The 21,746-nt window shown below is 40.5% G+C and overlaps 1 protein-coding gene across 1 annotated transcript in view; it reads left to right on the top strand.

Annotated features, from left to right (window-relative positions):
* Positions 1-3,342: 3,342 nt before the first annotated feature.
* Positions 3,343-21,746, top strand: part of LOC120879018 (potassium voltage-gated channel subfamily B member 2-like) — a 30,227-nt gene continuing 11,823 nt past the window's right edge. The window contains exon 1 of the mRNA XM_040262023.1: positions 3,343-3,705. The gene's annotated coding sequence lies outside the window, so the exon portion shown is untranslated. The remainder of the gene's footprint in view (positions 3,706-21,746) is intronic.

Consider the following 21,746-nt stretch of genomic DNA (forward strand, 5'->3'; position numbering starts at 1 on the left):
GCATGATGGGTAATAATTACTTCTAGCATCCTGCAAGCCTGCTAAGTTGCTCCAATCCTGTCCAACTCTTTGTGACACTACGGACTGTAGCCTGCTAGGCTCCTCTCTCCTTGGGGATTTTCCAGGCAAGAATTCTGAAGTGGGTCGCCATGCCCTACTCCAGGGGATCTTTCCGACCCAGGGATGGAACCCAGTCTCTTTCTTCTAATCTGCATTATAGGCAGATTCTTTATCACTAGCACCACATGGGAAGCGTACTACTTCTCATTAATGGGGATAGCAGCAGTGTGTTTCACCCAGTAGATAACTTGTTCTTTTGATCAATGACAGCTTAGTAGGAAAATGGATTCAGATTTCTGAACCTTAATGGAAACGTAAGGGGAAAAAAAATTTTTTTTTTTTACAAACACTTGTCAAATAATTAAATTCTCATTGAAGGTGATCAGTGGTATTAATGTGGGCTAGTAAGGTAAGGGGATTTTCATCATCCATAAAATTTATGAAAGGTCACACCACTTATATTTAGGCACATCCTCAAAATGAATCAAGCAGTGTTTCTGGGCAAAATATTTTGCAAATTTCACTCATTTAACAATTATCTAGTTCCTGAGAAAAATGGAAAAATAAGTATTTGTTGGATGAATAGGTATCTCTTATATGTGTGGCTTTGGGTTATACATAAAGAATGCAAACAAAGTGATATGGACTCTACCCTGGATAAACATTTAAAACGGTAAGACTTGTATACAGGAAACACATATACTTTGTAGGAAGCAGAAGGTGCTATTTCTTTAAAAAGATAAGGCTATCTCATGCATGCATGCTATGTCGCTTCAGTCATGTGAGACTCTTTGCGACCCCATGTACTATAGCCGGCTAGGCTCCTCTGTCCATGGGATTCTCCAAGCAAACATACTGGGGTGGGTTGCCATTTCTTCCTCCAGGGGATCTTCCCAACCCACGGAGGGAACCCACCTCTCTTAGGTCTCCTACATTGGCAGGTCAGTTCTTACCACTAGCACCACCTGGGAAGCCCTAGGGCTATGTTCCTCATAAGGGAGGGGTCACGGAGGAGGCAGAGTTTGACTTGGGCCTTGAAATGCTGCAATGGTTTGGACCTGAGTCTGGGAGAGAACATCCCAGGATCTCTGGTGTGAAATGGCACAGAAGTGTGCAGACACTGATTAGTAGGGAATGGAGAAGCCAGGGAACATTTGTGACCAGGGAAATGATATGGTCAGGGTTGTGGTTGGGGCAGAGTAATCTGTAGGAAGTGTGTATATGAGGCTGGAAAGATTGGAGGTACAGGAATGGACACCCTTCAGGTCCCTGGAAATGTGGAGCTGAAGCTTGGAAATAGGTCAGGGCTGGGAATAAAGGTCTGGGGATCTCCTCTTCCTAGGGTTCCTACTTGAGGAACCCTGAGAACAGTAGTGGGACAGGATAGGTCCTGGGCGCAGGGTGATGGCATGGAGAGGGCCAATTTATATATTAAACATCCTGCCCAACATCTGGCATGTCGAAAAAAGCACCTAAGTTAAGGCCAGTGGACATGTGGGAAGTCAAAGTGTAGAGAATGCTGGAGATTGGAGCATTCCAGTGTACATGAGGACTAAGAGAGAAGCAAGGATTAAGTGAGCTGCGTTTAAACCTGGGTACATTTGGACCTTTTAAAAAATTGTTTAATTGTAAGAAACGAATCGCCAGTCTATGTTCGATACAGGATACAGGATGCTTGGGGCTGGTGCACGGGGACGATCCAGAAAGATGATATGGGGTGGGAGGTGGAAGGGGTGCTCAGGATTGGGAACTCATTGTACACCTGTGGCGGATTCTTGTCAATGTATGGAAAAACCAATACAGTATTGTAAAGTAAAATAAAGTAAAAATAAAAAATTTAAAAAAATTGTTGAATTGAAGGATAATTGTTTTACAGTATTGCATTGGTTTCTACCAAACATCAACACGGACCTTCTTCAACAGTCGTCTTTCTTGGCCTTAAGAAACTCAGAAGGGAGTCCCAACTCTAAATACACTGTCACGGCCTGCATTCTTGGTAAAGGGGTGTTTCAAGCTACTTTGTTTTGTGAAAGCCCCTGTAACTAAGGAGGCTGTCTCTACCCCGTGCTTGTTGAGGGTCTCATGGGTCGGGAACCTAGAGAGTCCAGTAAAGTTGTTACTCAAGTTATCCCGTCTTTATCCCGACACGAAGGTAGGGAAAGTTCTGGGTGTCCATCTGGCTGCCTCTCCAAGGAGGAACTTGGCACAGTTCTCTAGAAGGCAGGGAGAGCGGGCAAAAGAAAGCAAGTCAGGGTATGAATAGCGCCCCTGTGGGTAGTCAGAGTTACGGCTCCCACCCACCAGGCTTTTCCTTCAAACCCGGGAAAGCGGGGATTATGGAGCTGGCGACGGCCCCCAAACAGAGCTGGAGGAGCTCGGAGGAAAGTCGGATCCTCTCTGCGCTCCTCGTTACCCGCGCGCTCCTTCCCTGGGGGGTACTCGGGGTCATCACGCAGGAGCTGGCTCTCCTGTCCCCAGTCCCCCGGGGACGAGCATCGGGCCAGGGTCAGGGGCGTGTGGGGAGGGCGGGGGGATAGCTCGGCGGCCGAGAACAGAGGGGCCCAGGGAATCCCGCGAAGCCGCCAAGCGCATCCCGGCCGGGGCGCCCCGGGCTTTCCCCGCCGCCCCGTGCGCGGCGCCCGCGGGGCCGCGGAGCCGGAGCCGCGGAGGGAAGCAGGTGGGTGTGGAGCCCGCCTGGGGCAGCCGGGAGCGGCGGGTGCGCGAGGGGTGTGGGAGGCGCCCGCCGAGGTGTGGGCGGTGCCCTCCCGCCGGCGCCCCGGGGCCGCGCCCTGGCCACCCGGGCGCTGTCCCCGCTCCAGCGCACCGCTCCCGTGCCGCCTGGCCAAGCCCGGGCGTCCCCGGCGGTACCCCGCCAGCCGTACCGAACCACCCGGGCCCGCCGCCCACCTCAAGAGCTGCGGGCGCCCGGGAAGAGGAGAAGGCGGCGGCGGCGGCCACCGCTCCAGTCCGCGGGCGCGCGGAGCGCGGGAGGAGGCGGAGCGCGAGGCGGGGTGGCCGCGGGCGGGTGTGCGCGCCCGAGCCGGCGCCCCCGAGCGCCCCGCCTCGCCTCCCGCGCCCAGCCTCTCCCCGGCTCCGCCACAGACACACACCCACCAAGCACCCACCGCCCTGCGCCCCCGCCGGCCGCCGCGCCGCGGGCAGCCCGAGCGAGCGACAACTCCCCCGGCTAGAGCCGCTCGCCTTCCCGGCTCCTTCCGCGCGGCGAGCTGAGCCCGGCTCGGTTTTTTTTCCTTTTCTATCCCAGCCCTCTCTGGTCTGGGCGCCGCCGGCGGCGGCAGGGGAATGGGGACCCGCGATGGGGAAGGGGGTGAAGATCTCTGAAGATTATTGTTCTTTTTAAGGATGCCTTAGCTTCCTTCCTCCCGCCGCCTCTCCGTTGAGCCTTCCTACTAGAGATCGTGAACCAGAGTCAGGCATGTAAAGAGAGGGTGGAAAAAAAAAAAAAAGGCAAGAGCTCCAGCCAGCCGGGGAGACCCTCCTCTCCGTGGAGGGGAGGGGGATTTCCAGCGACAGATCTTTGGCGAAGGGGACCGTCGCGGGGAGAGGATCCCCGGAGGGAGCGGGGAATCCCACAGCTCTTTGTGGAGCCCGAGCCGCCTGCCGAGCGGGGTCGGTGGGAGCTAGGTAAGTGGAGGGGGTATTACTGAGCCCCAAGGGGTCTTCCTTTAAGAATGAATCATTGCGGGCAGTCTAGCTAGAATTGAGTTGCAGAAGGAATTGGAAACTGCCATATGGCACCGAGTGGACTTACACACAAAGCTGTCTTAGCCCTAGAGGGTTTTTAAATGCAAGGCTCCATCCCCGTGGGGAAGGCGCTCAAGTGTTAGCCCCCGAAAAGCTTCCCAGCTGCCTGCCTGAGAAGGGATGGGAGATGTTATTTCTAGGCGATGAGCTCTCCTTGCCTTCTGTTCGTTTGTTGATAAATGCCACACTCACATGCACACACTTGTGGGACCGGATTCGGGGAGTGTGATGTCTCTGATGTATGAACAGTCCTCAGAACACAGGGACGTGCATACATTCTGTTCTCCGAGCGACGCAAGGTCTCCGTTCTGTAGCTCACGGTTTCTGAGAGACAGAATGAGTCTCTAAGGAAAGAGCTTCATGGCTGTTTCCAACACACTCTGCTAGGGAACTCGGGAATACAGCTGCCCTGCATGGCACCAAAAGACACTTGACCATTTGTTTCATCCTTTGCTTCCAGTGCTTAATGACCGTTTTCAAAATAGTATGCTGCCATCCATTTTCTCGAATTATGAGCATTTTTGTGTATTCATTCATAAAAATTGGCAGTGTGCAGTATGCAAAGACATGCCATGTAGGGATCATTTATAACTGCACAAGTGTTATAATAATAGATTACACTGAAAAATTTAGCATGCACAGAGAGACCTTGGGTTCATTTCATGCAGGTTCAGCATCCCTTCGAATCAAGTTATGCAATAGTGTCAATATTTTAAATAGCATTTCACATTTCTGTGTTTGCATTGATGGGGTCTGGAATTTTGAGGAGGATCTGATATTTTAAAGCTCAGCTTAAAGGGAAAACCAGGATTTATTATTGTTTTTAAATGTGTAGTATTGTGTGGGACAGAGGTCTCTTGGTTTATTTATCAAAAAGCATCAATTGAGATAATCACATTTTATAGAACAAGAGAAAGAGAAATTCTAGTGAAAAATCTAAAGTCTGTCAGTATTGAATAATTTACAGGTAAGGTTTTGAAAAAGAGTGTAAGTTAAAAATTATGTAGGTATAGAATGAAGTTTTACTTTATTTCACTCTTTAGAGGGGTGTGTGTGTCAGTAAATATAAAGTTGTACAAAGCTTACTTGTCATACGTGGATAAGCTCTATAGACATCTAGACTAGAGAGTTCTTGGTTCTTAAATTAATCAGAACTTAGTTCAGTAATTTGGTGTGTCTATGCATGTGTCTATTCATTTAATTGCTACCAGAGGTGGTGTTCTTAATGTAAGGCATAAATACGTGATTGTTGTGTGGCTGCATAGGGTTTCTGAGAATTTGAAAGACACGGTGTATCAACACCTTTCCCCCCCACTGAATGAAAAGTAACCTCATCACCTAAAAGATTGGTCAAGCCTCCACTAAGTAAACATTCTACTCCCCTCCCTCATGCCATCAGCTTCAGAGGAATTGTTTATCACAAATACAATTGTGTCTAATGCACTCCTTTTTCTTTTCTGGCACAACTCAGACTCTTGGAGAAAGGAGTGAATCACTTGGCAGTTCTCTTTGTGTTCTTCCTCCTTTTAACCTTCACCTTGCCCTCTCTATGTTAGTGTTCCCCAGCCTCCCTCATACACAGATACACACACCACTTCCAGAGAACGACTCCATTGCCTGCCCCTTTGACAATTCTAGTGTTTCTTTTCTTTTTCTCCTGTGTTTTTCTAAATAGAATCAATCCATGCATCTGTTGAAACTATTTTCAGTCTCACTTGTCTTCAAATCCCACAGTTGAGTTTTCCAGGCATACATGTTTGCTGAATGTTCAGGTGAGATTAGTGAAAATTACTACTTTGGCTGGTCTTCTCTGTTTGGCTTTTAAGTTTTCCTTGTTGATGCCTTGGAGCAACTGTGAACATGAACTTGTCCTTGTCATTTCCAGTATGGTAACGAAAGTAAGACTGATAGAGAAATAAAATGAAAAGATAGGCAGGCTTTCAGTCACAGTGTTGGCAACTTTAAGAACATATCATATCCGTCCAGGTTTTTTACCTGTCTGCCTGTGTATCTGTGAAAAATAGTCTTTAAGCATTGAAATTTTTTTTCTTAAAATTATATCCGGCATTTTGGAATGGTGTTCAAAGAGAGCAGTGTATGTGTGTATATATATATATGCATATATGTGTATATATGTATACATATATACACTTCTTAGGAATTAGTCTCTCTAAGAGATAGACAATTTCAAGGAACTGATTACTTCCTTATAATTTATTAAGCAAAAATGCATTGGATCAGGATGGAATTATCTTGTAGATTTCCAGTTTTTATCAGTACTTTGTTTACTTTCGTAACATGTATATGTATGTGTCATATATATCTGTGTGTGTGTGTGTATCATAAAAGTTGATAGGGCATCTCCTCATGAACATTTTAAGATAAATATATAAGGTTAAGTCTTTACATTTACTTTAGAATGTAATATTATTTGAGATTTGCCTGTATTTGTCAAGTGGATTTTACATAAAACTCATGCTTATTATTTTCATAAGGGCTTCAGAGGTGTGGAGAGTGTACATGCATTATATGTGATATTTTTTAAGTTCAAAAAAATTTTTTAAGGTAAGAGTTTGTGGCCTCATTACTCCTGAAGTGATAAACTTTATAGAGCAGCACAGCCTTAAAATGTTTAGTTGTATACTACAAGTATCTTTGTACTTGAAATCTGTAGCCCATTCTGGTTCTTTGCTTGTTTTCTCCTTGAGATTCTAATATATATATTTCCACTAACTCTTCACCAAAAATCCAGGTTGTCTGGCAGAAGGTCAAGAGTGTAAAACTCGGGGCTCTTTGGCTTGTGTAAGCCAAATCCTACTGTGTTATCTTTAAGGGGAAATTTCCTGTTCCTGTAGGTATGAAAGTGAAAGTGAAGTCACTCAGTCGTGTCCGACTCTTTGCGACCCGTGGACTGTAGCCCACCAAGCTCCTCTGTCCATGGGATTCTCCAGGCAAGAATACTGGAGTGGGTTGCCATTTCCTTCTCCAGGGGATCTTCCCAACCCAGGGATCGAACCCAGGTCTCCCACATTGCAGGCAGATGCTTTAACCTCTGCACCACCAGGGAAGCCCCATAAATGTACCAATCTATGCCATCTGACTTAATGCCATGTATCTAGTCACTAACTCATTCATTAATTTATTTAATATTCATTAGGTATGCATGTATTAAGTCTACCCCGGTGGCTCAATCAGTAAAAAGTCCTGCCTGCAATGCGGGAAATCTGGGTTCAATCCCTGGGTCAGGAAGATCCCCTGGAGAAGCAAATGGCAACCCACTTCAGTATTCTTGCCTGGAGAATTCCATGGACAGAGGAGCCTGGTGGACTACAGTTCATGGGGTCACAAACAGTTGGACTTGACTGAGTGACTAACAGTTTCAAGTATGTATAAGGAGATTACAATATAATAAATGCAAAAGAGACAGAAGACATAGTCCCTTCTCCTCAAGGATTTTTTATAGTACAGACAGTAAAACTTGAATAAATAATTGAAGAATTGTAGGTAGAATTCAAAATCAGGGATCTCTCTCATTCAGAGATACATTTCACGATTTCACACTTAATAAGTTAATTAAGGCAGATTTAGGAAGAGGATCATGAAAATTTGTTCCTCTATGCATTGGGGAATTACTGAAAATAATATTAATATTATAATAATAACTTTTATTAAAATTTAAAATAGAAATTAAAGCATTATTTTATATAAACATTAAAATTTTAATATATTTAATATATATAAATACATAAATAAAATATTAATAACATTTATATTATTATTTTATTTACATCAATAAAATTATTTTATTTTCATTGTTCTCTTTATAACACACAGTTGAGCCAGACACTTTTAAGTGTTTTATAAATACTAAATATTTTAATTCTCACAACCACCGTATGAGCCAGCTATCACTACTATACCTTATTATATAGACAAAAAGTTAAATTACTGAGAACTTTTCTGATTTAAAGTCACATAGGAAGTCATTGGGCTGCCATCTATGGGGTCGCACAGAGTCAGACACGACTGAAGCGACTTAGCAGCAGCAGCAGCAGCAGCAGGAAGTCAATGATACAGTCAAGCTTGAACCCAAGCATTCTGGCTTCACTTAACCACTATGATATTACTTATTAAGAAGCATGATCACTGGCAGAATGAAGAAAGATGTTTGCAGCTCCTAGATTTATTTGGAGCTATATGTTCCCATTAAAGAATACTGTAGTTATTATGACAAAGGATGCTTGGAAAAGACTAAAAGTAGGGACTTCATTTTAAATAGGAAAAAGGTCCGAAACTCTCATTATGAATTTGAAATAAGAAGATAGTAGAGGCTGATTTTAAAAAGATGAGTAGAATTTTCTCAGAATTAATGCTTAAACATTAGGAAGTACTGCCCTTATAGTGACCGTAGAGACTAACACTGGCTGAGACAGTTAATCTGACTGTTCAATTTCTACTGATAGCTTATTTTTAGTTTTAGGTTTTTTTAAGTGAATTATTTTGAGTATAGTATTATAAATATTTTTAGTTTATTTTTTATAATTATATATTCATATATTGAAAAGAAATTATTAGTTTTGAATATAATTTTCTATGTCCCCACTTTTTCTTCTGTAAAATGTTCCCTTAATATATTGATAGAAACTAGAATATAGTCACTTGATAGATTTACTTTCTACTATATGTCTAGAGTGCATTTATTTTATAAAGTGATAAATAACTGTAATAAAACTGTGAAAGCACAAATCAAATCATAAATTACTGAGATTTTCATCAAGAAAAGTTTTTATAACATTTAAATCTCTTTCTAAATATCCACTGTGTCTATATATGTGAAAAATACCATCTAGATTAAATTTGGAAGATAAAATGGCTAAATATTGCCTGCAGGATGCCATATGATCAAATGTTTAGATACATCCTCATGACTGAATGGCATTTTTATTTTTCTCATAGATGTTAGGTCTCATAGACCCACTCAGTCCCACTGAATAGATAACTCTCAACCTACAATTGGCTTGGAGCTTAAAAGTTGGTCTTAAAAGTTTGGTTTTTTTTTTGGAACTTGTAATACATTGATAGAAACAGTACTTTAGATGATGCTTTGGTCTCCAGACCAATCTACAAATACCCTTTTAATCAATAATATACCTGAAGTATAGTACTGTTAGTACTAAAAACAGCCAATATGTGTAGGGATATTCCCAGGGAATAATTAAATTTAAATATTATTTATTAACTGCTACTTCTTTGAGGGATTCTTTTAGGATAAGAGTAAAACAGTACTGACTGGACCCACAAGGAGGAGAGAAAATTGAGAGAATTGTATGCAACTGACTTCAACATTAGGCAGAATGAAGAACGCTTGATACTATTGGTATAGGCAAAATGTTGAATAATTGATTCAGAGTTCTATGCAGAGAGCCAAGAACTGCATACTTCTCAAGATTTTCATTTATTATTTCATCCTTAAGGTATCTACTGAGCCCCTTCTCTCTGTCAAGCCCTAAGTTAGGTGTTGGGGATATAAATATGAGTAAAAGACATCATACATTCACAGCCTACACAGGTAGACATAAAGTCATAACAAAATGTCATAAAAGCTACTGGTGGAGCAGGATGGCAGTTCAGTTGAGTAGCTGCCTGACAGGAGCATCCCCAGAGTAAAAAAAAATGTATATATATATATGATTTCTTTGAATTCATAGATGTATGTGATCATGATTCTGTACTCCATCAGACCCAATGTCCCCTTTATATCAAGTGATATTTGGTAATGCCCCTTTTACTTTCCTGGAATGATATTTACAGATTGTATAACCTACCTACACATGTTTAATGTTTTAAAAATCATTGTAAATTTCTATCTGTAATAGAAAAAATAAAAGGAAAGCAGCTTATGCAAATTTAAAGTCTATCAATATGTATACGCTTAGGTATACTGCACTAAAAGATGTCATAAAGCAGTCAGATGCTTGCTACTTAAAAATGCATAAATTTGGACTTCAGAGAAAATATCCAACTGAATATTGGTGATACTTTTGGAAATTTGGCATTTTGAGATAAAAATGAAGTAAATATCTTCATTGAGTGTGACAGCTACCATTGCAAACAGATGTAGGTGTCCTGTATCAGTGAATCAGTTGATATGAGCGGCATTATAGTGGATGATGTGACTTTTCAAAATGGTGAGCAGATCCTGGTGAAGTTCTATATATGGTAGTTACATCATTAAAACATTCCTATGGAAAAATATTTTGTATTCAGCAAGGTTAGAATCTAGTCAAATAATACTAAGCAAGTTTTTCATTTATGTAAGTGTCTGATGAAAATGTAAAATCATGGAGAACACCAAATTTCTACCCACATTGAATTTCTTGCATTCCTGGGCCTTGTCATCCAACTACTTAACAATTTGGAAGAGTCATCCCCAAAGATTGTACTAATCCCATTTAGCAACACTGATGATAACTATATTCTCCCATTGACAGGAGCCACTCCAATTCTAATGCATAGTTAAGCTATTTTGAAAAAGCATACTTCACTAAGTTTTTAGTAAGAAGTTAAGTTTGGAGGACTAAGTAATAAACAAAATAAGCAGAAAAAATTCAACCCTGTGTGTTTCTAGGTTCTAGAAACAAACTAGTAGGGCCACCATATGTGAGGCTGACTAATCGGATCATAACTGTCAGAGTTTCATTTTTCACATGGGAGAGTCAGATGAGACTTAAGAGTTGACGTGACATCTAAGCTAATTTTTAAGAGATGAGTAAGCACTCTCCAGGCTCAAAAGAGGCAGATGGACAACACTTTCGGGAGAGGTAACAGCCTAGAACGAACTTTTTGGCCAAGCCAATACTTTCTTAGCCCATTTCTTACTGGTATAAGTTTGGATGTTTTGAGGCTGTTTTATTGTCACTAAGAACTAGCCTCCTAATTTCTTTGACAATACAATTCCCTCAAAGTCTTCATAGCTTTCTTATCTATTTGCTGTCAGTTACACCACTACCTACCACGTAAGTTCTTTCCTATTTATAATTCTTGAACTTGCCTCATTTCTTTGCTCATGTCTCAACCCCCTGTGTCTCAAGTGGTCATTTTGGGGTCGTCTGAAGCAACAGGCTTGGGTCCTTATGTGTGTATTAGTCACTCAGTCGTGTTCGCTCTGCAATCCCCTGGACTGTAGCCTGCCAGGCTTCACTGTCCATGGAATTCTCCAGGCAAGAATATTGGAGTGGGTTGCCATTTCCTCCTCCAGGGGATCTTCCCACCCAGGGATCAAACCCTGGTCTCTCCTGCATTGCAGGCAGATTCTTTACTCTCTGAGTCACCAAGGAAACCTGTGCGTGCTTAGGTAACTTCATTAATCAGATCTTTGCTGCAAGGCTGATTCTCTTTGTCTAACTGGGAAGTAGTGTTAACAGACATGTGTTATTCAAAGCCTTTTTCAATGTCATTCTTCACTATTAGAGTCCCTGAAGCAGTGAATTGTTTCAGCTTTGTAGTCTTATACTTCTGAAATTTGGTTATTTGCCCTTATTTCTATTCTCAAACTAGCCAATTCTTTCATGAGCTCATCCATTATCTTGTAATACCTTGGTATAGACAGTGAAGAGCAACCATCACATACTAACTAGCATTCTGGCTCTTTCCAACCATATACAGCTATAGATCTGGCCTCTAAGTTAGCATAGTTTTGCCACGGCATAACAGGGTTCCAGGTCCCTGGTCTCTGTTTTCTTGTCAGTGGTCAATGCTACATAATCATATTTTTGTTATGGCAGCACCCACTTCAAGGTGTCCATTTCAGAATAATTTGTGATGATGCTAGCTCCTGTTATGAACCAAACTGTTAGTGGCTAAACATAATGTATGTTTATTTATTTCTCACCTGCGTAACAGTCAAATGGAGAGAGAGTGAAAGTGAGCATGCATTGCAAAGACATCAACTTCTTAGACAGCCTGGCTCAACTGTGACAACAACAACACTTCTTGTATTCCACTGATGACAACCAGTCACATGCATGGCCCACCTAGATGCAGGGGACTGGGAAATGCTATCCCTGACTTAATAGGAATGTCTTAGTAACAACTCATTCTTACAAAATTGAAACCCGAGCTTAGGTAGACAGCTGTTCCCTACTGTTGTCTTCTTCCTCCAGAATAAATTAGGGCGAGAAAGAGTTTAAATTACATTCAGTCACTAGTTAATCCATGCTATGGATGGCATCTCCCCCATCTACTCCTGTCCTATCTTTGGCTCTTGACCCTGACTTCCAGAACTACCACACGTTTTCCTTTGTTCTCTAAAGCAGGGGTCCCCAACCTCTGGAATCTAATGCCTGGTGATCTGAGGTGGAACTGATATAATAATAATAGAAATAATATGTAAAATAAATGTAATACACTTGAATCTTTCCAAAACTATCACTCCCTGCTCCATGGAAAAATTGTCTTCCATGAAACCGGTCCCTGGTGCCGAAAGGTTGAGGACCACTACTCTAAAACATTGTTGGTATAAGGGTCGTGTAGATAACAGACTCTGGCTGAGTGCTTTGGGATAAAGGAGGGTAATTATACCATAGACAAAAAACTAATTCTAGTCAAATGTTAAATGTCACTGCTCTTAGAAATATAGTTACCATTTCTTATCATGGGGGTTTGTTCACTGGCCCAGATTTGTTTGGGGTCCAGATACCAGCCGTTTGCCAGACCTTTCTCTTTCTCTAGACTCTTCTTCACATCTCTTTGTATAAAATTTTCCCTCTATCCATTCCCAAGTGCCAGTGGACTTGGTGTGCAAGTCCACAAGAGGATTTGCCTGTAATAATAGATAGTCCATGATGTTTTCCAAGAAAAAGCAGCAGTTCTTTCTTGAAGAGGAAGTATTGCTTTCTCATAGTCCAGCTGGCATGAGACTGTAGCCAGGTTACACAAAATTGGTCTTTACCCTCAATGGGTTTAGAGTCTATCAGAAGGCAAACGTAAGAACTCCCAGTTTCTTCTCTAGTGGCCAAGTATAGTGATTCTGCCCTGGCTCAAACAGTCTGTGTTTCCTTAGGAACTATTTGGAAGGGAAAGGTGATGGGCAGAGGCAAGATTCCTGAAGGTAAAAGGGTGAGGGTGGCATTTCTGAAGTGAGGAATGGCATGTAGGCTATGGTTTTGCTGAACTAGGGGAGCTGGGCCATTCCACCTCCATTATTACCCGGAGATACTTTGATGCTCTGATTCTAATAACTAGGTTTATTTTTTGCAGACTCCAGGACTTGAGCTATTTGGTTCTTTTCCCACTCTCTCCTTTTGTTTTCCAGCAGGAAGTACTCAGTATGTCAGAATAAGAGGATCCTAAAAGGAGATCAACCAAGTCTGTAAAAGTGGCATCTAGAGAGAGTGGAGACAGATGGCAGATTGTACGGGGTAGGCAGGAAGTTAGACTGATGGAGTACTGGGGGAATGAGGGAAGTCCTGACCACATAGGGGAGAGGTCTTCTGGGAACAGGGAAAATTTGGAGATTTAGACAGACAGGGGCAGGCAGGGCAGGCGGGATTAGAGTGACCCAGCCATAAGATCAAATGCTTTAAAGTTTAGGAAGAGGTCTGTCTTAAATAGCTAGCAAGCGTTCAGACCAATTGAGACATAGGTCTGTCTTAGGAAAACCATGTGATGTTCACGTAATCAACTCAGGGATTCAGACTCAGTGGGGAGGACCATTTCCTGTACCATCATCAAATTACCAACATCTCTTTCTGAACTTCTACTAAAGCTTACTACGAGGACTGTTAGTCTCTTCTTATCCTTTCAATCCATTTGTTCTTTGGTTTTTTAATAAAAGGCAAATCTGATCATATCACTCATCCATCTAAAACCCTTAAATGATTTCCCACTTTTCTTAGGGTAAAGGCCTAAATCTTTAACTTGGGGGCTACTATATTCCTCCTTCATTTTGAAAACATCACTAGTATAAAGTTGTTCCTAACAGTTTCTGGTCAGTCTGCCCCCTGCCTGTCAGTGTCATCTCAGGCCCACATGCCCCTCCTTTGCTGCTACAATTTCTGGCTTTCTTTTCGTTCCCCTAAAGTGTCTGGGATTCCCTGCCCTGAGGCCTGCACAGGTAGTTACTCAGATGCTTTCTTCCAGTTTCTTAACTCTTCCTCATGCCTCTAATATCTGGTCAGAAGTCACTTGTTCAAAGAAATCTTCTTGGAGTCCCAGAATATAGCATGTTTCTTCAATCTTCTCTTTTCTAGCTGTTTTCTATTTTTCCTTAAAAAAATCATATTTTTAGTTAAGAAACTTTTTTTTATCAGACTGTATTTGCTTTATACTGTTCTGTTAGTTTCTACTGTAGAGCAAAATGAATCAGCCATGTGTATACACATGTGTGAAAGTGTCACTCAATCATGTCTGATTCTTTGCGACTCTATGGACTATAGCCAGTCAGGCTACTCTGTTCATGGCAAGAATACTGGAGTGGGTAGCCATTTCATTCTCCAGGGGATCTTCCCAACCCAAGGATTGAACCCAGGTCTCCCGCATTGCAGGCATATTCTTTACCATCTGAGCCACCAGGAAAATCCCCGTGTATATGTGTATCATCTCCCTTTTGGACTTCCTTCCCATTCAGATCACCACAGTGCACTAAGAGTTTCCTGTGCTATACAGTAGGTTCTTATTAGTTATCCATTTTTACATAGTATTGGGGCTTCCCAGGTGGTGCTAGTGGTAAAGAACCCGCCTGCCAATGCAGAAGACATAAAAGACTCATGTTTGATCCCTGGATTGGGAAGATCCTCTGGTGGAGGGCATGGCAACCCACCCCAGTATTCTTGCCTGGAGAATCCCTTGAACAGAGGAGCCTGGCAAGCTATACAGTCCATAGGGTCGCAAAAGAGTCAGATATGACTGAAGATGTGTTAACCCCAATCTCGCAGTTGCTTCCACCTTCCCTCCCCCTTGGTATCCATACATTTGTTCTCTATGTCTGTGTCTCTATTTCTGCTTTGTAAATAGGATCATCTGTACCATCTTTCTACATTCCACATATATGCATTAATATACAATATTTTTCTCTTTCTGATTTACTTTACTCTGTATGACAGTCTCTAGCTGTTTTCTCCTTTGTAGCATTTACCCCAATTATGCTGTTAAATTGTGGGTAACTACTTGTCAAATGTCATTTTGCTGTGTGAGAATATCACTTCAATAAAGACAGGGACCTTCTTTCTTCTTCACTACTTTATTCGTCATACCTCTGCACCTCCAGGTGCATAGCTGATGCTCATTGTTTATTTGTTGATCCAGTGGTGGAGCAACAAATGGTGGATGGAACTGGGCCCTGAGTTAGGTTCTAGGTCACCAAACAGCACCAAGAGCACAGTTACTAAGAACTGCTGGCCAGGGTTGGGCAGAGCGGAACGGGAGCAAGTCTGCCTGGTGATGAACTGCCAGCCCATTGTTGTTGTTGTTCAGTTGCTAAGTGGCGTCCAACTTTTTGCAAGCCCATGAACTGCTGCATGCCAGGCCTCTCTGTCCCTCACTATTTCCCAGAGTTTGCAGAAGTTAATGTCCATTGAATCGGTGGTGCTATCCAGCCATCTCATCCCCTGCTGCCCTCTTCACCTTTTACCTTGAATCATTCGCAGCATCAGAGTCTTTTCCAATGAGTCGACAGTTTGCATCAGGTGGCCAAAATATTGGAGCTTCAGCTTCAGCATCAGTTCTTCCAATGAGTCCTCAGGATTGATTTCCTTTAGGATTGACTGGTTTGATCTTGCTATTTTACACCTACATAGTCTTCACATTCTTCTTGACAAGAGTCAGGTAGTTCTAGAAGCTGGGATAGAGGAGAGTTTGTAAACGGAGGTCCATGGTTTGCCATTGCTAAGGATGGAGACAGTTGGTGGAATGAGATCCAGACAAGGCAGAACATGGTACTTCCAATAGAATTTGTCTCTCACCCCTATTTCAGAACATACTTAGCCTCATAACTTTATAGAAGTCTGGCTAGACCAGTGTTCTCCAATAGAATTTGATGTGATATATAGGAAAAATCCTATATTTGTGCTCACCAGTAGTAGCCACTAGCCACATAAGCTGTCAGACCCTTGAAATTGACTTGTAAGACTGAGAAATTAAGTTTCAAATTTAGTCATCTATAGCTGCTGGTTACCGTATGAGCCAGTGCTAGCACTGAGCTAGATTATTATTAGCGTGAATTACTTTAGGAAACCCTAAGCTTCAAAAGCAATGTCGTTTAAATTCTAGAAATAATCCATTTATAACCAGTGTTGGCCTCCAGTTAACCATGTATTAACATGTCTGGAGTCCAGTGCCTGCTTTGACACTGATGAAGTTCTTCCAGTACATTCTAGCAAAGGATCTCTTGTGTCTTGTTTCTATCCATAGGAATTGTTCTTACTGAAGGCATTTCTTCCTCTATGTGAACTGGACAAAATGGAAAGTATTATAGAAAAGTAGAACGTTTTCTTTGTAAGTACCAGTGTAATGTGACCTTAAATGCTTTCTCACGCCAACATTTTCCAACTTGGACTTTTTTTTTCTTTTTTTTTTTTTGTTCCCTTGCCTTTTCTCTCTCTCTCCTTCCTCTGTCCTTATTTCCTTTCTAACCTCTAAAATGACAGATGTGACACTATGTCTTTCAGCAAGTTCCTTTACTTTCACATATTGATTTCTTTATTTTGTACTTATTTACAAAGTCTGTTTTATCAGTTCAGATCATTAACAAAAACCAATCAAAGAGCAGTTCAGTTCATTAGCAAAAAAAAAAAAAAAAGGATCTGAAATGGTGATCGCTCTTTACAGGCCAGTTGATACATTTTTGGAGATTTAACAGATATAATAATTTCAGTATTTAATATGTAAAAAAATGTAAGGTGAACACTGAACTGTTTCTTTCTTTCTTTTTTCTTCTTCTTCACAGCTCTCACCTAGATAACATTATAGTCTTTCTTAATCCTTTGAAAGTTCTCATGGGACTGGATCTCTTGAATTCTTACCCTGTTTTTCACAAATGAAAAGCTTTCCAATAAGCTAACACCAGAAGGGGCAAGTGGTGTTTAGAAGGAGAAAGTCTGAAATATAACAGTGAAGTAACGTTTGGAAAGAGATGGTCCACTGTTAGCGCTTTTCCCAGGCTGTATAGAACAAATGTGTCTAGGGGCTTTTGTGCTAAATGTCTCCAGTTCATAAAATCACAATTATTAATCAGACTCTCATTAAATATTAATTTACTTTGGAGATAAATGTCATTTTAAATTTGGAATCCTAGTCTTTTCTAAATCGAAGGAGAGCATTTTCATTAGGTTTTGTAGAAATGAGTGCACATAGAAAGCTTAGAAGCTATTAAAAAGCTACTTCTTAAACTTGACTTCTGGTTTTATTCAGGCCCAGCAAAATACTTGGTTTCCAGCATAATAAACATAGTTTGTAATCATGTATATATTCAGCTGAAGTAGAAAATTATACTGAGAGTTTTTGCCTTTATTTTTAATCCAGGGAGCCATTTTCTTGCAGGCATTTTATGGCATTTGGAACACAGTGCTTGATATGTAGTAGGTGTGCAGTAAATATTGTTGATTGAATGAATTAAATAATCATATTCATTAATTCATGTAAGATCTTAAAGAGTTTTCAAAATTTCAAATGGTGGCTAAGGCTACCAGTCTCATAAATGAAGACTGTATTCTACAAAGCCTCATGAATTAAGACTTCTTCATCCCTGGCTGGTATTGCACACCTCTCTCTTCCTTATATCAGTATGTTCAAATCAGATAGGAAGGCTTAATTAGGTTTAAGATAGTTAAGTTCATAATATTTTCTGAGCCTGTAAACAGGAGACACAAGAGACATGGGTTCAATCCCTGGGTTAGGAAGATCCTAGTAGGAAATGGCAACTCACTCCAGTATTCTTGCTTGGGAGATCCCATGGACATAGGAACCTAATGGGCTACAGTCCTTGGTGTCTAAGGGTTGGATACGACTTAGTGACTAAACCACCACCAACAACCACATACAACACGTGCTAAAAGCACAAATCCAAAATTTTCTGTAATTTCATTGCAGTAATCCAGTGAGTGTTTTGAGAGCAAGGGTGCCTTTACACCACTTTGTAACCCCTGCATGCAGTATATTTCTTAATAGCCAAGGAACACATTGTTTTGAAAGGAGGGGAATGAGAAAGGAATCAGGGATCTAAATCAGTATGTGTTACTTGAAGCTATGATCTCCTATTCTGACTGTTATTGGAATAGTAGAAATTACAGATTTATGTTGTAGTCAGGAATCATTAATAATTAGGTTCAACTCATCAGTATTTATACATTTAACTGGCTGTGAAATAGCTAGATGTCTCCTGCTTCACATTTTTTCTCTTCATTGTTCTAATTGTATATTTATTTCTGAAGCTCTAAGGTGTCAGGGTCTAGTGGAAAGAACATGGGTTTAGGAACTAAGAGACTTGGTCTTAGTCTTGATGCTGAGTGGACCCTGGAAAGATCATTTAAACTTACCAATGTTGCCCTTTCAAATATTGTGAATTTTATATTTTTAACATTTATAAAATATTTTAAAGCATCCATCTTGACTGTGGATCTCAATACTGAGATTAATAGCATCATTTTTAAAGCCACACACTAAAATTTATTTTCAGTTTTGTGAAAATTTATAACTGGAAATAATTGCCATCCCAACCATATCCACAAGAAAATTATTCCACTTAATATATTTTATATATCTAAGCTAACGGATAGACATAGTGTTACAGGAATTATCTGAGATTCATTCTTTCCTTCTCTATTGTGCTAAAAATATTGCACAGTATTGGTCTCATATTTCTTTATATTTATTGAATTGAGGCACTCAGAATCATGCCATTCAAGGAAAACCCCGAGAATCTTAGAAGATTAAGAACATGGGCTTTAAGTTGAGACATTGCTGGACTGGTATCCTGGAAAAAATACTTAGTGTTTATGTCATCTTGAACAAGGTACATACATTTTGGAACCTCAGTTTCTTTATCTATAAATCAAAGATACTAATCTCCCCCACAAGGAGGGTTGAGAATTAATGAGAATTCTCATGAGAATTAAGTGGAATAAGCACAGTGGCAGTGTGTAATAATCCCTCAATATGTGGTAGGTGATAAAAATGCTAATTATTAACCAAAGTCACAAAGCAAATGAGATCATAACTTTGGCTGTCCTTCAACTACAACTCCAAGAACATCCCTACCTTCTAGGAAATACAGTTTTTACTTAGGGACATTTTGAACTTAAGCTGAAACAAAATTCAAATGGCAAATCTCAAACCTGTAGCAATAGCTGATTTTACACTGACATTCCCTTTTATTCCATGGTCAGAGGAGACTGGTCGGCTACAGTTCATACGGTTGCAAAGAGTTGGACATGACTGAAGTGACTTAGCATGCACTCCTGCCCTTTTATTATTATCCTGACTACCTGAGGCTTGCAAAGGTGAAAGAGAGTGTTTTAAATATCTCCATCTCTAAAACTTGTATAACTAGTTTTTTTCTTAAAGAAAAAATGATAGAATAACATGAAAGAGAGACTGAGAAAGGGGAGGAAATTCATAATTTCACCATCCTAAACCACACTACTCCTTTTAGTGAAAATAATGACTTTGCTTTATTTCTGAATATTTTCACTCTTCGCTCAGGTTACACTCCCAGTTATACTGTTGCAGCCATAATTTTTCTGACTTTTCCACACTGTTTTCCACATTATTTATTTCAAGACTGTTTCATCTGGTACAAGTCACATCAGCTCAGGGCTTCAGTCAGTCCATCTGTGGTCCTTAATTTTCACATGTGTATTTTTGAAAATGTTGATGGAATACAATGAGCTCATTATTTCTGCATCAAATGCTTTGATATTTTCTTATCAATTTGTGCTAAATTATATTAGCAGTAAATTTAACATCCTAAGATTCATAGGTGCTAGTAGGTCATCCCATCCATCTGCCTTACATTCTTACCATTAATTATTTATTATCTTTGTAGCTCCCTAGAATTTTCTACAACAGAGACACATGGTAGATTGAGAAAGGAGGCAGAGGCACAGGGAGGAATATTTATAAAGTGCCATACACAGATGGATGCTTAATAAATACTGTTTAATGATCCTCACTGATGACAAAGGCGAATGGAAAACATTATTCATAAGGGATGCGGACGTGGATGTTTATAGTTCAATGAACCTCTTCCCTTTTTTATTTAATGCACGGGGGAGGGGGTAAATCAAGCATACAATTATTTGTGATACATTCTGATGTTTTAAATTGGATTCATTAATGAAGGGTACCACTGATTTGTTAGAAGCTGTTTTTTTTTTTAATGCTAGAATTGAGAACACAATATTTTGAATATGCATCATCAGGAAAAGAAGTAAGGGTATCAGTGGATGTGGCCACACTGAGAATCCTAAGGTTAATTTGTGCAGTCATCTGATTTGAGTCTGAAGACGTGGCCACCTATACATTGTGATTTGAATACTTTAGTAAAGGTTTCTGCCTTTCACCTTAAGTTATTTTCCCAGCACAAATACTAGTCTGCATGTATTTCCATAATATAGAGTCATTCCTTTGATTATTGTTATTTTTTAAATTTAGGTATGGCAAAAACCATCACAGTATCTCAATAATGAAGGGAACAACAGAGGATGAGATGCTTGGATGGCATCACTGACTCAGTGGGCATGAGTTTGAGTAAACTCTGGGAGTTGGTGATAGACAGGGAGGCCTGGCATGCTGCAGTCCATGGGATCGCAAAGAGTTGGACACGACTGAGTGACTGAACTGAACTGAATTATCCTCCAATTAAAATAAATTAAGAAATAAAAATAAAGTAAAAATTTTTTTAAAGAAAAAAAAAATTCATTTTTAATTCAAGGATAATTGCTTTACAATATTGTGTTAGTTTCTGCCATACATCAACATGAATCAGCCATAGGTATGCACATGTTGCCTCCCTCTTGAACCTCCCTCCTACCTCCCATCCCACCCCACCACTCACAGAGCCCTGGTTTGAGTTCCCTGAGTCATACAGCAAACTCCCGCTGGCTATCTGTTTTACAGATGGAGTGAATGTATCTCTCCATTTTCCCACTATCTCCTTCCCCTACCCCCGTGTCCATAAATCTGTTTTCTATGTCTGCATCTCCTTCAATGCCCTGCAAATAGGTTCATCAGTATCATCTTTCTAGATTCCATATATAAGCATTAAAATATAATATCTATTTTTCTCTTTATGACTTACTTCACTCCTAGAGACTATTATACACAGTGAAGTAAGTCCTTTGATTATTCTTTGTTGTTGTTGGTTAGTCACTAAGTTGTGTCTGACTCTTATGTGACCCCGTGGACTGTAGCCCACCAGGCCCCTCTGTCCATGAGACTTCCTAGGCAAGAATTTGGGAGTGGTTTGCCATTTCTTTCCTCTAAAAGATCTTCCCAATCCAGGGATTAAACCCACGTCTCCTGCATTGAAGGCTGATTCTTTACAACTGAGCCAACCCAGGAAGCCCTGATTAAGCTTTACCAATTGTTACAAGCTTCATATCACAATATGAAAGAGAAAAGGTCATCATTGAAGTGTATACGCTCATCTTTTGAAGAAAAAATTTAGACTCACTAACTTTCACACTTTATTTTCTTCATCCTTTTATTGGTAGCAATTTTATTATAATGGCTTTTCTGGCTTGAATATTTTTCCTAGGAGTAAGTATAAGCTGAGAAATTGAAAATTCATCTTTGCCAAATGTTAAACTTAAAAAATTGACAAGTGAACTTTTTCTTGTTGGAATGTCCAGTGGAATATGTAGATGAGTTGAGGTTACTCAGAAATCTCACAGAACCATGAAATTTAAGGGATAGGAGGCGCCTTG

Source organism: Oryx dammah, unplaced genomic scaffold (genome assembly GCF_014754425.2).
Source record: "Oryx dammah isolate SB20612 unplaced genomic scaffold, SCBI_Odam_1.1 HiC_scaffold_19, whole genome shotgun sequence".
Taxonomy (NCBI): domain Eukaryota; kingdom Metazoa; phylum Chordata; class Mammalia; order Artiodactyla; family Bovidae; genus Oryx; species Oryx dammah.